General features: G+C 45.8%; 1 protein-coding gene across 6 annotated transcripts in view; it reads left to right on the forward strand.

The window, feature by feature from the left end:
- PSPH (phosphoserine phosphatase) overlaps nucleotides 1-14887 on the forward strand; it is a 43335-nt gene that overhangs the window by 5658 nt on the left and 22790 nt on the right. For 3 of the 6 annotated variants that reach the window (XM_050783526.1, XM_050783532.1, XM_050783531.1), the window contains exon 2: nucleotides 12330-12510. The gene's annotated coding sequence lies outside the window, so the exon portion shown is untranslated. Of the gene's footprint in view, nucleotides 1-1800; nucleotides 1874-7388; nucleotides 7487-12218; nucleotides 12511-14887 lie in introns of those variants that run through there. The other 3 variants (XM_050783530.1, XM_050783528.1, XM_050783527.1) reach the window with 3 other exon arrangements.

Genomic DNA, 14887 nt, shown 5'->3' on the forward strand with positions numbered 1-14887 from the left:
AAATAAAAAATAAATAAAAAACAATAAAAAACAAAAACACAAACAGTAGATTCCCCGAGCTGAGTGTTCCTTAGCTGTAATCCAAACCCACCGTCTTTGAGGCATCCATCTGGGTCATGTCGTGTTACCCCATGGAAGTTGGAGGGAAAAGGGAAGTGATGCAATTATCGTACTGCCTGTGCTGCTTGCTATGCTGTAAGCAATAAAGTTCTTTCAGACAGGAGACTTGTTTTTTGTTTTTTTTTTTTTTTGAGACAGAGTCTTGCTCTGTCACCCAGGCTACAGTGCAGGGGCACGATCTTGGCTCACTGCAGCTTCTGCCTCCTGGGTTTAAGTGATTCTCCTTGCCTCAGCCTCCTGAGTAGCTGAGACTACAGGCACGCGCCACCACACCCAGCTAATTTTTGTATTTTCAGTAGAGACAGGGTTTCACCATGTTGACCAGGATGATCTCGATCTCCTGACCTCGTGATCCACCTGCCTCAGCCTCCCAAAGTCCTGGGATTACAGGTGTCAGCCATGGTGACTGACCTATTATCCGTGCTTGGCCAGGAGTCTTGTTTCTTAGGCCACATCCATAAAACAAGCAAGAGGCTGATGTATTAGTTTGTAAGTAGGGTAAAATCAAATCTCAAACCTAACAGTTTGCAAGTGGTAATTTTCTATTCATTTTTTATTTAATATATATTTTTGAGATAGGGTCTCACTCTGGTGCCCAGGCTGGAGTGCAGTGGCGCAGTCACTGCTTACTGCAACCTCAACCTCCTGGGCTCAAGTGATCCACCATCGTGCCTGGCTAATTTTTTTTTAGAGACAAGGTCTCTGAAAAGCTGTGTTGCTCAGGCTGGTCTTGAATTCCTGCCTCAAGCGATCCTCCCACTTTGGCCTACCAAATTGCTAGGTAGGATTCAGAAGTGAGCCACTGCACCTGGCCAATTTTCTGCTTTCATCATTCATTTTACACTTATTGGTTGGAATTCTGCTGTAAGGAAGAACTTTCCCTTCTCCTCCGTGAATGAGTGAATGAGTGAATGAATTTGTATCAGTATGGATTCAAGAATTCTTTTTTTTTTTTTTTTTTGGAAACAGAGTTTCACTCTTGTTGCCCAGGCTGGAGTGCAGTGGCGCCATCTCAGCTCACTGCAACCTCCACCTCCTGGGTTCAAGCGCTTGCCCTGCCTTAGCCTCCCGAGTAGCTGGGATTACAGGCATGCACCACCATGCCCAGCTAATTTTGTATTTTTAGTAGAGATGGTGTTTCTCCATGTTGGTTAGGCTGGTCTCGAACTCCCAACCTCAAGTGATCTGCCTGCCTGGATTATAAGCATGAGCTGCCACACCTGGCCCTTTTTATTTTTTTTTTGAGATGGAGTCTCACTGTGTCACCCAGGCTAAATAAAGTGCAGCGGCGCAATCATTAGCTCACTGCAGCTTTGAACTCCTGGGCTCAAATGATCCTCTCACCTCAGCCTCCCAAGTAGCTAGCCTCAAGCGATCCTCCTGCCTCAGCCTCTCAAAGTGCTGGGATTACAGGTGCCAGCCATGGTGACTGACCTATTATCTGATTTTAGCCAGCAATGTTGTTTTTCTTAATATTATTCTTACACTGTTAATTAAATGTGATTTAAATAATCTTTTAACTCTCAGTTATTATAGATGAAACAGCCTGCAAAAACTCACCTTACTTTGTTTATTCCATAATCTTTGTCCTCCTAATTTTTCTATTGCATCTTTTCTATATTGTCAGAGTAGATAACATTTACATTCTGTTTTTTCTCCCCAAAACCTGGGTTTGTTTAGTCTTAGTTTTGCAGGTCTATACACTCAGTGCTCCTGCTTGTCCCTTTGCTGAAGTTCCCTTTGCTATCCATTGGTGAGTAATGTTTATTCATTAGCAGTTTCCTCAAGAAAAACATTCCCATGGGAGGCCGGGCACAGTGGTCCATGCCTGTAATCCCAGCACTTTGTGAGGCCGAGGCGGGTGGACCACCTGAGGTCGGGAGTTTGAGACCAGCCTGACCAACATGGAGAAACCCTGTCTCTACTAAAAATACAAAAATAGCCAGGCGTGGTGGCACATGCCTGTATTCCCAGCTACGCAGGAGGCTGAGGCAGGAGAATCGCTTGAACCTAGGAGGCAGAAGTTTCGGTGTGCCAAGATCACGCCATTGCACTCCAGCCTGGGCAACAAGACGAAACTCTGTCTCAAAAAAAGAAAAATATTCCCATGGGAAAAATATCCCCAGAATTCCTGTATGTTCAAAACTATCGTTTGTAGCCTTTGTGTGTGAATAATGGCTTGGCTTGTTTTAAAACAAAAAATCACTGGCTCATACTTTATTCATTTATTTTTTTGAGACAGGGTCTTGCTCTGTTGTTCAGGCTGGAGTGCAGTGTCACGATCACAGCTCACCGTAGCTTCCACCCTGGGGCCCAAGCCATCCTCCCACCTTAGTTTCCCAACAGGTGTGCGCCACCACGCCCAGTGAATTTTTTTTTTTTTTTTTTTTGTAGAGACAGGGGCTGGGTGGGTGGGGGGGTGTCTCATGTTGCCCAGGCTAGTCTTGAACTCCTGACCTCCAGTGATCCTCCTACTTTGGCCTCCCAAAGTACTGTACTAGGATTACAGGCATGAGCCACCACGCCTGACCTGTATATCTTTAAATATTTATTTATTTATTTATATTTAGAGATGGGGAGTCTTACTCTGTTGCTGAGGCTGGCCTTGAACTCCTGGCCTCATGTGATCCTCCTACCTCAGCCTACCTAATAGCTGGGACTACAGGTTCAAGTCACCACACCCAGTTAAATACTTATTTGTTCTAATGTTTTGGTTATCTTCATTGGAAATTTCAATTGTGCATGTTGGCTGTCTTTGGTCTGTCTTCTTTAGCTATATATATATATTTTTTTTTTTTTTTTGAGATAGAGTCTCACTTTATCACCCAGGCTGGAGTGCAGTGGTGCTCACTGCAACCTCCCCCTCCCAAGTTCAAGCAATTCTCTTGCCTCAGCCTCCCAAGTAGCTGGGATTACAGGTGTGCACCACCTCGCCTGGCTAATTTTTGTATTTTTTGTAGAGACAGGGTTGGTCTTGTTGGCCAGGCTGGTCTTGAACTCCCAACCTCAGGTGATCCACCCACCTTGGCCTCCCAAAGTGCTGGGATTACAAGCGTGAGCCACTGCACCTGGCCAACTATCATTTTTTCTCTAATTACATTTAATTCTTTTGGTTTATATTTTTTGCTTTTCTCATTTTTATCCATATTGGTTAGTATATTTTTCATAGTGTCCACTTTTATTTTTGCTCCTTTTAGCTTCATCTTCACTTCTGTGATGGTTATTTTACCTGTTTTTTGGAGATGGTGTCTCAATATGTTTCCTAGGCCGGATTTGAACTCCTGGGCTCAAGTGATCCTCCTGCCTCAGCCTCCTGAGTAGTTGGCATTATAGGCACGTGCCACCATGCCCAGTGTGATAGTTATGTTTTTTCCTTCTACATCCTTTTTTTTTTTCCCTTTCGAGACAGGGTCCCATTCTGTCGCCCAAGCTGGAGTGCAGTGGTATGAACATGTCTCATGAACTGCATGAACTGCAGCCTCAACCTCCGGGGCTCAAGCTTTACTCCTACCTCAGCCTCCTGTGTAGCTGGGACCACAAGCACTTGTCACCATGCCTGAATGATTTTTTGATGTTTTGTAGAGACAGTGCTTCACTTTGTTGCCTATGCTGGTCTTGAACTCCTGGCCTCAAGCAATCCTTCTGCTTTGGCCTCCCAGACTGCTGAGATTACAGGTGCCTGGCTCCCTTCTGCTTCTTTCCTGGATTTTGTCAGTTTTGTCTTATTTTGTCATCTTTTCCATGAATCTCTATATTTGTATTTTTATTTTTCCTTCTTGGAAATAATTCATTAAGTTTTTTTCAGACAGTTTTTTTTGTTTGTTTGTTTTTGTTTTTTTTTGAGACAGAATCTCGCTCTGTTGTCCAGGCTGGAGTACAGGGATCTTGGCTCACTGTAACGTCCACCTCCCGGGTTCAAGCAATTCTCCTGCTTTAGCCTCCCAAGTAGCTGGGATTATAGGTGCATGACACCACACCCTGCTAATTTTTGTAGTTTTAGTAGAGACGAGGTTTCACCCTGTTGGCCAGGCTTGTCTGGAACTCCTGACCTCAGATGATCCACCGGCCTCAGCCTCCCAAAGTGCTGGGATTACAGGCATGAGCCACTGTGCCCGGCCCAGATCTTTTTTTTTTTTTTTTTTGAGACGGAGTCTTGCTCTGTTGCCCAGGCTGGAGTGCAGTGGCCGGATCTCAGCTCACTGCAAGCTCTGCCTACCGGATTTACGCCATTCTCCTGCCTCAGCCTCCCGAGTAGCTGGGACTACAGGCACCCGCCAACTCGCCCGGCTAGTTTTTTGTATTTTTTAGTAGAGACGGGGTTTCACTGTGTTAGCCAGGATGGTCTCGATCTCCTGACCTCGTGATCCGCCCGTCTCGGCCTCCCAAAGTGCTGGGATTACAGGCTTGAGCCACCACGCCCGGCCTCAGATCTTTTTTTTTTTTTGAGACAGAGTCTTGCTGTGTCACCCAGGCTGGAGTGCAGTGGTACAATCTCAGCTGACTGCAACCTCTGCCTCCCAGTTCAAGCAGTTCTCCTGCCTCAGCCTCACGAGTAGCTGGGATTACAGGCGTGCACTATCACGCCGGACTAATTTTTGTATTTTTATTAGAGACAGTGTTTTGCCATGTTGCCCCAGCTAGTCTTGAACTCCTGGCCTCAAGTGATCTGTCTACCTCGGCCTCCCAAAGTGTTGGGATTGCAGGCATAAGCCACTGTGCCCAGCACACTCACATGCTTCTGATGTCTCTCCATGTCCAAATTTTCTCTTCTTACAAGGACACCGGTCAGATTCGATTAGGGCTCACTCTGAAGACCTCATTTTAACATAATCACCTCTTTAAAGACATTGTCTCCAAATCAGACCAGGTGGCTCACACCTGTAATCCCAGCACTTTGGGAGGCCGAGGCAGGCAGATCACAAGGTCAAGAGATCAAGATCATCCTGGCCAACATGGTGAAACCCCGTCTCTACTAAAAATACAAAAATTAGCTGGGCATAGTGGCAGGCACCTGTGGACCCAGCTATTCGGGAGGCTGAGGCAGGAGAATCGCTTGAATCCGGGAGTCAGAGGTTGCAGTGAGCTGAGATCGTGCCACTGCACTCCAGCCTGGGCCACAGAAAGATTCTGTCCCCAAAAAAAAAAAAAAAAAAGAGAGAGAGTCTTGCTATGATAACCAGGCTGGTCTTGCATTCCCGGGCTCAAGCAATCCTCTCGCCTTGGCCTCCCAAAGTGTTTGGATTACAGGTGTGAGTTTCCGTGCTGGCCAAAACAGAATGTTAGAGACACACATTGAATTTACTTGGAAGGCTGATTCTTTTCCCACGCCCTCCCTAGGAAGGTGAGCTGGGTGTTCGGACCTTAACCTTGGGTTACACCCCTTGGGCATCTTCACCCCTTGGGTTACAAGGGTTTCAACTCCCTTTCTGCTTGATTGAGCCTTGCCCTCAGTTCTTTTTATCCCTGCTCTGCTCTGCTTGTTTCAAACAACACATGTTTGCACTGTGGCACGAACGGCTCATCTTCAGAGAGTCTATTTTTGCTGGTGTTTTCTGGGATCTGCATCTGCCTCTTCCCATGTAACTTTGGTAGCCCTTGTGCAGGTCTTGGAGTCTCCAGTGACTTTGTGTCTCCTAGTTTTGTTGAATATGGGATTTCTGCCTCATTCCCCCCTACCACCATATCTCCCTATCACTTTGCATAATTTCTAGGAGGAGGAAGGGGAAGATTCAGTCAAATATTGCCACAGTTTTTTTTTTTTTTTTTTTTTTTTTTTGAGACGGAGTCTCGCTCTGCCACCCAGGCTGAAGTGCAGTGGCCACGGAGTCTCGCTCTGCCGCCCAGGCTGAAGTGCAGTGGCCAGATATCAGCTCACTACAAGCTCCACCTCCCGGATTTACGCCATTCTCCTGCCTCAGCCTCCCGAATAGCTGGGACTACAGGCGCCCGCCACCTCGCCCAGCTAGTTTTTTGTATTTTTTGGTAGAGACAGGGTTTCACTGTGTTAGCCAGGATGGTCTCGATCTCCTGACCTCGTAATCCGCCCGTCTCGGCCTCCCAAAGTGCTGGGATTACAGACTTGAGCCACTGCGCCCGGCCTGCCACAGTTCTTATACTGTAATCATATCACTTTGTAATATAAATTTCTCCCACTTTTTCCATTATAAAGATAGCTCACAACAAAATTCCAGCGCTTGAACCCAGAAGGCAGAGATTGTAGTGAGTTGAGATTGCACCACTGAACTCCAGCCTGGACAGTGACAGAGCCAGACCCTGTCTCAAAAATATAAACAAATGAATAATGTTTCCTTTTTTATATAGATATATAGACATGGATATATAACCATATACCATACCTGGATGTAGACACACATAGAGATTTCTTTGTTCAAAAATGGGGTCTCAAATGATATATATGTTCTGCAACTTCCTTTATTCATGTGACATATGGGCATATTTCCATGGCATGACTTATTTTGAATGACAATGTTTATATTAAATCACATTTCAAACTGTGTTCACTGTGCTCTTTCAAGACATTTATATTATTTTAATGTATTGGTTTTTTTTTTTTTTTTGAGACGGCGTCTTTCCCTGTCGCCAGGCTGGAGTGCAGTGGTGCAATCTTGGCTTACTGCAACCTCCGCTTCCTGGATTCACATGATTCCCCTGCTTCGGCCTCCCGAGTAGGTGGGATTACAGGCACATGCCACCACGCCTGGCTAATATTTTGTATTTTGGTAGAGATGGAGTTTCACCATGTTGGCCAGGATGGTGTCCATCTCCTGACATTGTGATCTGCTCTGCCTCGGCCTCCCAAAGTGCTGGGATGACAGGTGTGAGCCACTGTGCCTGGACGGCAGTGTATTGGTATTTAATGTATTGATAAGAAATATTACATTTATTAGCAAATATTTTATACACACAGATATAAAAAGCATCTGTATACCTACCATCCTACTTAAAGGAACATTATTGTTATAGTATCATTATTAACTCTACATACCTTTTCTCAGTCTCATTTCCTTTCTTACTTTCAGAAGTAACTACTGTCCTGAATTTTATGTTGTAAGTTATCATTTATGACATTAAATGATAGTCTCTTTTTAAAGTTTCCGGTGGCTATTGGAGTATCACAGTAACTGAGAATGTTCACAGTACTGCTGTGAAAATTCTTACATATATGTGGCTCCTCCAGTCATACAAGTGTCAGTTTTTTTGTTTGTTTGTTTGTTTTTTTGAGACGGAGTTTTGTTCTTGTTGCCCAGGCAGGTGTGCAATGGCATAATCCTGGGTCACCACAACCTCCGCCTCCCGGGTTCAAGCGATTCTCTTGCCTCAGCCTCCTGAGTAGCTAAGATTACAGGTATGCGCCACTACACCCAGCTAATTTTGTATTTTTAGAGGAGACAGGGTTTCTCCATGTTGGTCAGGCTGGTCTCAAATTCCTGACCTCAGGTGATCTGCCCACCTCAGCTTCTCAGAGTACTGTGATTACAGGCATGAGCCACTGCACCCAGCCTCTTTTTTTTTTTTTTTTTTCTTTTTTTTGGGGGGTGGAGTCTCACTCTGTCACCCAGGCTGGAGTGCAGTGGCGTGATCTTAGCGCAGCCTCAACCTCCTAGGCTTAAGTCATCCTCCCACCTCAGCTACCCAAGTACTTGGGATTCGAGATGTGTGCCACCACGTCCAGCTAATTTTGTTTATTTTTTGTACAGATTAGTCTCAATATGTTGCCCAGGGTGGTCTTGAACTCCTGGGCTCAAGGGATCCTTCCATCTAGGCCTCCCAAAGTGCTAGGATTAGAAGCATGAGGCACCACACCCAGCCAGCTTAATCATGCAAGTTTCTCCTGAGTGTCTTCCTCAGGTGGAATTGCTGGGTCGTAGAAATTGCTTGTGTTTAATGTTTTTTGTTTGTTTTTTTTTTTAGATGGAGTCTCGCTCTGTCGCCCAGGCTGGAGTGCAGGGGTGCGATCTTGGCTCACTGCAGCTCCGCCTCTTGGGTTCATGCCATTCTCCTGCCTCAGCCTCCCGAGTAGCTGGGACTACAGGCACCTGCCACCACGCCCGGCTAATTTTTTTTTTTGTATTTTTAGTAGAGATGGGATTTTACCGTATTAGCCAGGATGGTCTTGATCTCCTGACTTCGTGATCCGCCCACCTCAGCTTCCCAAAGTGCTGGGATTACAGGAGTAAGCCACTGCGCTCCGCCGCTTGTGTTCAATGTTACTGAATAACACCATATTGTTTCCGGAGGGCTTGTTTCAATTTACTATACTTTAGAAGGCTATTAGCACTGAATGACTTTTAAAAAGAGTACATGATTCTAACATAATTAGCCATTAGAAAATTTGTGGCTGGGCACGGTGGCTCACTCCTATAATCCCAGCACTTTGGGAGGCCAAGGCAAGTGAATCACCTGAGGCCAGGGGTTCAAGACCAGCCTGTCCAACATGGTGAAACCCCATCTGTACTAAAAATACAAAAATTAGCCGGGCATGGTGGTGCATGCTTGTAATCCCACCTACTTGGGAGGCTGAGGCAGGTGAATCGCTTGAACCCGGGAGGCAGAGGTTGCAGTGAGCTGAGATCACGCTGCTGCACTCCAGCCTGGGTGACAGAGAGAGACTCCATCTCAGGAAAAAAAAAAAAAAAAAAAAAAAAAAAATGTTAGCTTACAAAAATGTGATCTATAGAAAATCTTTCAGAGCCGGGTAAAGTGGATCACGCTTGGACTTGAGCCCAGGAGTTGGAGACTAATGAGACCCAGGCTCTACTAAACATAAAAAAAAAACAGCCTCGTGTGGTGGCACACACCTGTGGTCCCACCTGCTCAGAAGGCTGAGGCAAGAGGATTGTTTGAGCCTAGGAGTTTGAAGCTTCAGTGAGCTATGATCATGCCACTGCACTCCAGCCTGGGTGACAGTGAGACCCTGTCTCAAAAAAAAAAAAAAAGAAGAAAGAAAACCTTTAGGAACAGTAGTATGACCTGTATTACTTTTGACTAACCAATTGTGATTAAAACTTTGCAAAATAATTTGCTAATATTTTTATTATACCTTCATTATGCTGTATTGTATTTGGTTCTCACGTGCTATTATTCCAGTAATTATGCCTTCATTATGCTGTACTGTATTTGGTTCACTTGTGCTATTATTCCAGTAAGAACAGCATTGAAGCTTTTTTTTTTTTTTTTTTTTGCTTTTTGTGTTTTTAGACAGAGTCTGGCTTTGTCACCCAGGCTAGAGTGCAGTGGTGTAATCTCGGTTCACTGCAACCTCTGCCTCCTGGGTTCAAGTGATTCTTCTGCCTCAGCCTCCCCAGTAGCTGAGATTACAGGTGCCCGCCACCAGGCCTAGCTACTTTTTGTATTTTTAGTAGAGATGGGGTTTCATCATGTTGGCCAGGCTGGTCTCGAACTCGTGACCTCAGGTGATCCTCCCGCCTCGGCCTCCCAGAGTGCTGAGGTTACAGGCGTGAGCCACTCTGCCCAGCCTGATGAAGCATATTTTAATCTGTTTCACAGTTTTGCTTTCTCTGACAAGATTACCTCCTGGTTGTTATATGTGACCACTCATTAGTGTCTTCTAGGCAACTATATATATTTTTAATGTGATGTGCTCTAGCAAAACAATGTCTACAATACAGCCATCTCATGCCCACAAGTATTAATACAGGTGTGAGTGTGGGGTTGATTCCAGGACCATGAAGAGGTGACAGATTTTAATTAATTAACTAATTTTTCAGAGACAAGGGCTTGCTCTGTTACCCAGGGTGGAGAACAGTGGCATGATCACAGCACACTGTAACCTTGAAATCCCGAGCTCAAATGATCCTCCCGCCTCAGCCTCCCAAGTAGCTGGGACTGCAAGCATGCACCACCACACCCAGCCAGATTTTAGTAAATATAAATACTTTATCTGAAATTTTTAAGAATATTTAATATTTTAAGGAATATTTAATGTTAAACATTTATGAAATACAAATAGCATAAGTTAACTCTTCTAGCCTTCCACATTTACTTACTTGAGTTTCTTTTCCCCTCAAAATAAATTCTCAGTTACCACTTAGATACAAACATCTGGTGTTTAACATTTTGTTTCTTTTATTATGCTTTTGGTTTTTGTGTGTTTTTTTCAGATGGATTCTCATTCTGTTGCGCAGGCTGGAGTGCAGTGGCGTGATCTCACCTCACTGCAACCTCCCCTCCCAGGTTCAAGCGATTCACCTGCCTCAGCCTCCCAAGTAGCTGGGATTACAGGCAGGCGCCACCACGGCAGGCTAATTTTTATATTTTTAGTAGAGACAGGGTTTCAAATTGTTGGCCAGGCTGTTCTTGAACTCCTGACCTCAGGTGATCCACCCGCCTCGGCCTCCCAAAGTGCTGGGATTACAGGTGTGAGCCAATGTGCCCAGCCTATTATGCTTTTTAAAAAACTACAGCAGGCTGGGTGTGGTGGCTCATGCCTGTAATCCCAGCACTTTGGGAGGCTGAGGTGGGCAGATCATTTGAGGTCAGGAGTTTGAGACCAGCCTGGCCAACATGGTGAAACCCAGTCTCTACTAAAAACACAAAAACTAGCTGGGCATGGTGGCGTGCGCTTGTAATCCCAGCTACTGGGGAGGTTGAGGCAGGAGACTCACTTGAACCCAGGAGGCGGAGGTTGCAGTGAGCTGAGATCACACCACTGCACTCCAGCCTGGGAAACAGTGAGACTCAGCCTCGGGAAAAGAAAAAAATTGTGTTTTGGTGAGGAGGGTCCTGTAGCTAAGGGCAGAGATGCTGTGACCAAGTGTCCCACCCCAGGGATTGCATCCTCTGTGTGGGTAAGCAACGTAGAGTGAGCCTGGAGTTCAGACTGTCAGCCTTTGAGGTTTCAGGTTGTGTTTTAGAGTGGACCTCGATGCCCAGCTCTAGCCAGCTAACTCTAGTGGTAAATGTTTGGGGGAAACACCCGTTATTTGTTGTAGTTACATGCAAGGAGCTGGGCAAGTGACACATGGAATTCATATATATATATTTAAACCAGTCTTACTCTGTTGCTCAGGCTGTAGTGCAGTGGCACGATCGTGGCTCACTGCAACCTCCTTCCCCGGGGTTCAAGCAATTCTCCTGCCTCAGCCTCTCAAGTAGCCGGGACTACAGGCATGCACCACCATGCCCCGCTAATTTTGTATTTTTGCTCCAGACGGAGTTTTGCCATGCTGGCCAGGCTGGTCTGGAACGCCTGATCTCAGGTGATCCGCTTGCCTCAGCCTCCAAAAGTGCTGGGATTACAGGCTTGAGCCGCCGAGCCTGGCCAGAAAAATTTTAAAAAGAAATAGGCCGGGCGCGGTACCTCACACCTGTAATCCCAAGACTTTGGGAGGCCGAGGAGGGAGGATCGCTTGAGCCCAGGAACGGGAGCCCCCCCATCTCTATTTAAAAACATAAATAAAAATTAAAAATAAAATAAAAACAAGGTGCAAAGACTCATTTTGTTACTCATGGTTGCATTTTAATTGAGAATATAAGTAGTCTTGGCCGGGTGTGGTGGCTCACGCCTGTAATCCCAACACTTTGGGAGGCCGAGGTGGGCGGATCACGAGGTCATCTTGGCTAACATGGTGAAACCCCGTCTCTACTAAAAATACAAAAAATTAGCTGGGTGTGGTGGCGGGCGCCTGTAGTCCCAGCTACTTGGGAGGCTGAGGCAGGAGAATGCTGTGAACCCAGGAGGCGGAGCTTGCACTAAGCGGAGATCGTGCCACTGCACTCCAGCCCAGGCGACCGAGAGAGACTCCATCTCAAAAAAAAAAAAAAAAAAAAAAAAAAGAATATAAGTAGTCTTTGAAGTTCTTTTGGGACCTACTGTGCTGCAAGCGCATAATGCCAAACGTGGATTTCAAAAGAGGCCCCCCGACGGGGTTTTATTAATTGCAAAATCAGTGCAGCGGTCCCTTGCTTCCCTCACCTACCCTTAGATCCTAAGTGGTGGTGGCGGCAGCGCGGAGCAGCTTCTGAAGGTCCAGGAGCTTAAAGCGGAGGTGCCACGGGGCGCGGCTTTGCGGAAAAAGCAAAAGCTCACTCCGCACCGTGCACTTCTGGGAATACAGGCGCTGAGCCCCCGGAGGAGGAGAGGGCTGGTTCTGGGAGCCCCTCCCCTGGGGCGGGGCCAAAGCGTCCTCCCAGCCCGGCTTTGCAGAACAGAGATCTGGTGTCTCCAGTTTACAGAAGCACTTGCAGAACTCATCAGAAGCCACCCTGCTTATCAGCAGATTTCAAGAGAGCGTTCAGTGGAGGCCCTGAGTCTGCACAGTTCACCTCCCTGGGAACTGCTCGCCTGAGCATTGGAGCCGGCGCTGGCCCCCTGCAGCCGAAAGGAGCCCCGGAGGCCCAGGACACAGCGTGAGTCCTGGCTTGTGCTTTCCCTGCACCCAACTTTCTGATTTTGCCGACTTTCCTTTTCCTCTTCCAGGCTTCCTCTCTGAGTCTACATTTCTTCTTAATCGCATAGGCAGATCATTTCCTAGAATCTTCAGGCTTGCTTTTCATTGATTTATGTTTTGGGTAACTTCACTTGTCTAATCTTACAGCAGCCGCATGTTGCCAAACAGCATGAATGAATGATGCAATCCCTTGCACACAGGAGCACCCTCAGTGCAAGACTGGGGCAGTCCCCAAACTCAGAGTTGAAGTGTCCGAGTTTGTCTTCTTTCCCATTAGAATTAGAATTTTAAAATAAGTACTTACCAGATACATTGTTATAACGATACAACGTCAAGTTGGGAATTAAATCATGTTTTCATTCATTAAATATATTTACTATATTTTATTTTCTTTTTTAATTTTTTTTTTTTTTTTTTTTTGACAGAGTCTCATTCTGTTGCCCAGGCTGGAGTGCAGTGGCGCGATCTCGGCTCACTCCAACCTCCGCCTACAGGGTTCAAAGGATTCTCCTGCCTCAGCCTCCCGAGTAGATGGGTGTGGGCCACTATGCCCAACTAATTTTTTAATTTTTGTATTTTTAGTAGAGACAGGGTTTCACCATGTTAGCCAGGCTGGTCTCAAACTCCTGGCCTCAAGCGATCCACCTGCCTCTACCTCCCAAAGAGCTGGGATTACAAGCATGACCACTGTACCTGGCCACTATATTTTCTTTATGTATGATTTGCATATTATTACTTTTTAAATATTTGATGACTGATATTGGAATGAAGATCAGGGAGGAAAATAATAAAATCCAAGATTTCTGTATTACAGTGCCAAGTAGGTTTTCAATATCATGACCATAGGCCTGTCACTATCATGTTGGTGAAACAAAGTAGTCAGGACTTTTAAAATTTTCAAATGATTTAATATATGCCTTCCTTTCCTTCCTTCTTTTCTTTCTTTTTTTTTTTTTTTTTAAGAGACAGGGTCTCACTTGGTCACCCAGGCTAGAGTGTAGCGGTGCAATCATAGCTCACTGGAATCTCAAACTCCTGAGCTCAAGTGATCCTCCTGCCTCAGCCTCCCAAGTAGCTGGGACTACAAGTATGCACCACCATGCCTGGCTCATTTATTTTATTTTTTGTAGAGATGGCATTTCACTATGTTGCCCAGGCTGATCTGGAACTCCTGGGCTCAAGCGATCCTCCCTCCTCAGCCTCCCAAAGTGCTGGGATTATAGGTGTGAGTCCCCATGCCCAACCTTTTTTTTTTTTCTTTTTTCTTTTTTGAGATGGAGTCTTGCTCTGTCGCCCAGGCTAGAGTGCAGTGATGAGATCTTGACTCACCGCAAGCTCTGCCTCCTGGGTTCATGCCATTCTCCTGCCTCAGCCTCCCTAGTAGCTGGGACTACAGGTGCCTGGTACCAGGCCTGGCTAATTTTTTTTTGTATTTTTAGTAGAGACGGGGTTTCACCATGTTAGTCAGGATGGTCCCGATCTCCTGACCTTGTGATCCGCCCATCTCGGCCTCCCAAATGGTGCTGGGATTACAGGCGTGAGCCACCACGCCCGGCCTTTTTTATTTTTTAGAAAATCCTTGGACTAGAATTAGGGTTAAAGGGATCCTCAAGGTTGCCTAGAGCAGCCTCCCATGAGAGACTTTTTTAAAACCAGTGTTTTATTGATATATAATTAAATGCAATAAAATGCACTCTTTAAGTGCACATTTTGATGAATTTTGATAAATTTATTCATGCTTGTAATTATCACCACAATAACATTTCCATCACCCATAAGTTTCCTAGGGCCTCTTTCCAGTCAGCCCCTTGTCCCAACTCCTAGCCCTACTGATCTGATCTTTGTCATTATAGCATTTGTATTTTCTAGTGTTTTTCTTTTTTTTTTTTTTTTTTTTTTTTGAGACCAAGTCTCACTCTGTCACCCAGGCTGGAGTGCAATGGTGCAATCTCAGCTCACTGCAACCTCTGCCTCCTGGGTTCAAGAGATCCTCCTGCCTCAACCTCCCGAGTAGCTGGGACTACAGGCGCCCGCCACCACGCCTGGATAATTTTTTTGTATTTTTAGTAGAGACGGGGTTTTACCATATTGGCCAGGCTGGTCTCAAACTCCTGACCTCGTGATCCACCCACCTTGGCCTCCCAAAGTGCTGGGATTACAGGCATGAGACACCGTGCCCGGCCTCTAGTGTTTCATATAACTGAAACCATACAGTATGTGCTCTTGTGTCTGGCTCCTTTCCATCAGTATAATTATTTATTTGTTTATTTATTTTGAGACAGAATTTTGCTCTTGTTGCCCGGGCTGGAGTGCAGTGGCGCGATCTCAGCTCACTG

This window comes from Macaca thibetana, chromosome 3 (genome assembly GCF_024542745.1).
Source record: "Macaca thibetana thibetana isolate TM-01 chromosome 3, ASM2454274v1, whole genome shotgun sequence".
NCBI lineage: Eukaryota > Metazoa > Chordata > Mammalia > Primates > Cercopithecidae > Macaca > Macaca thibetana.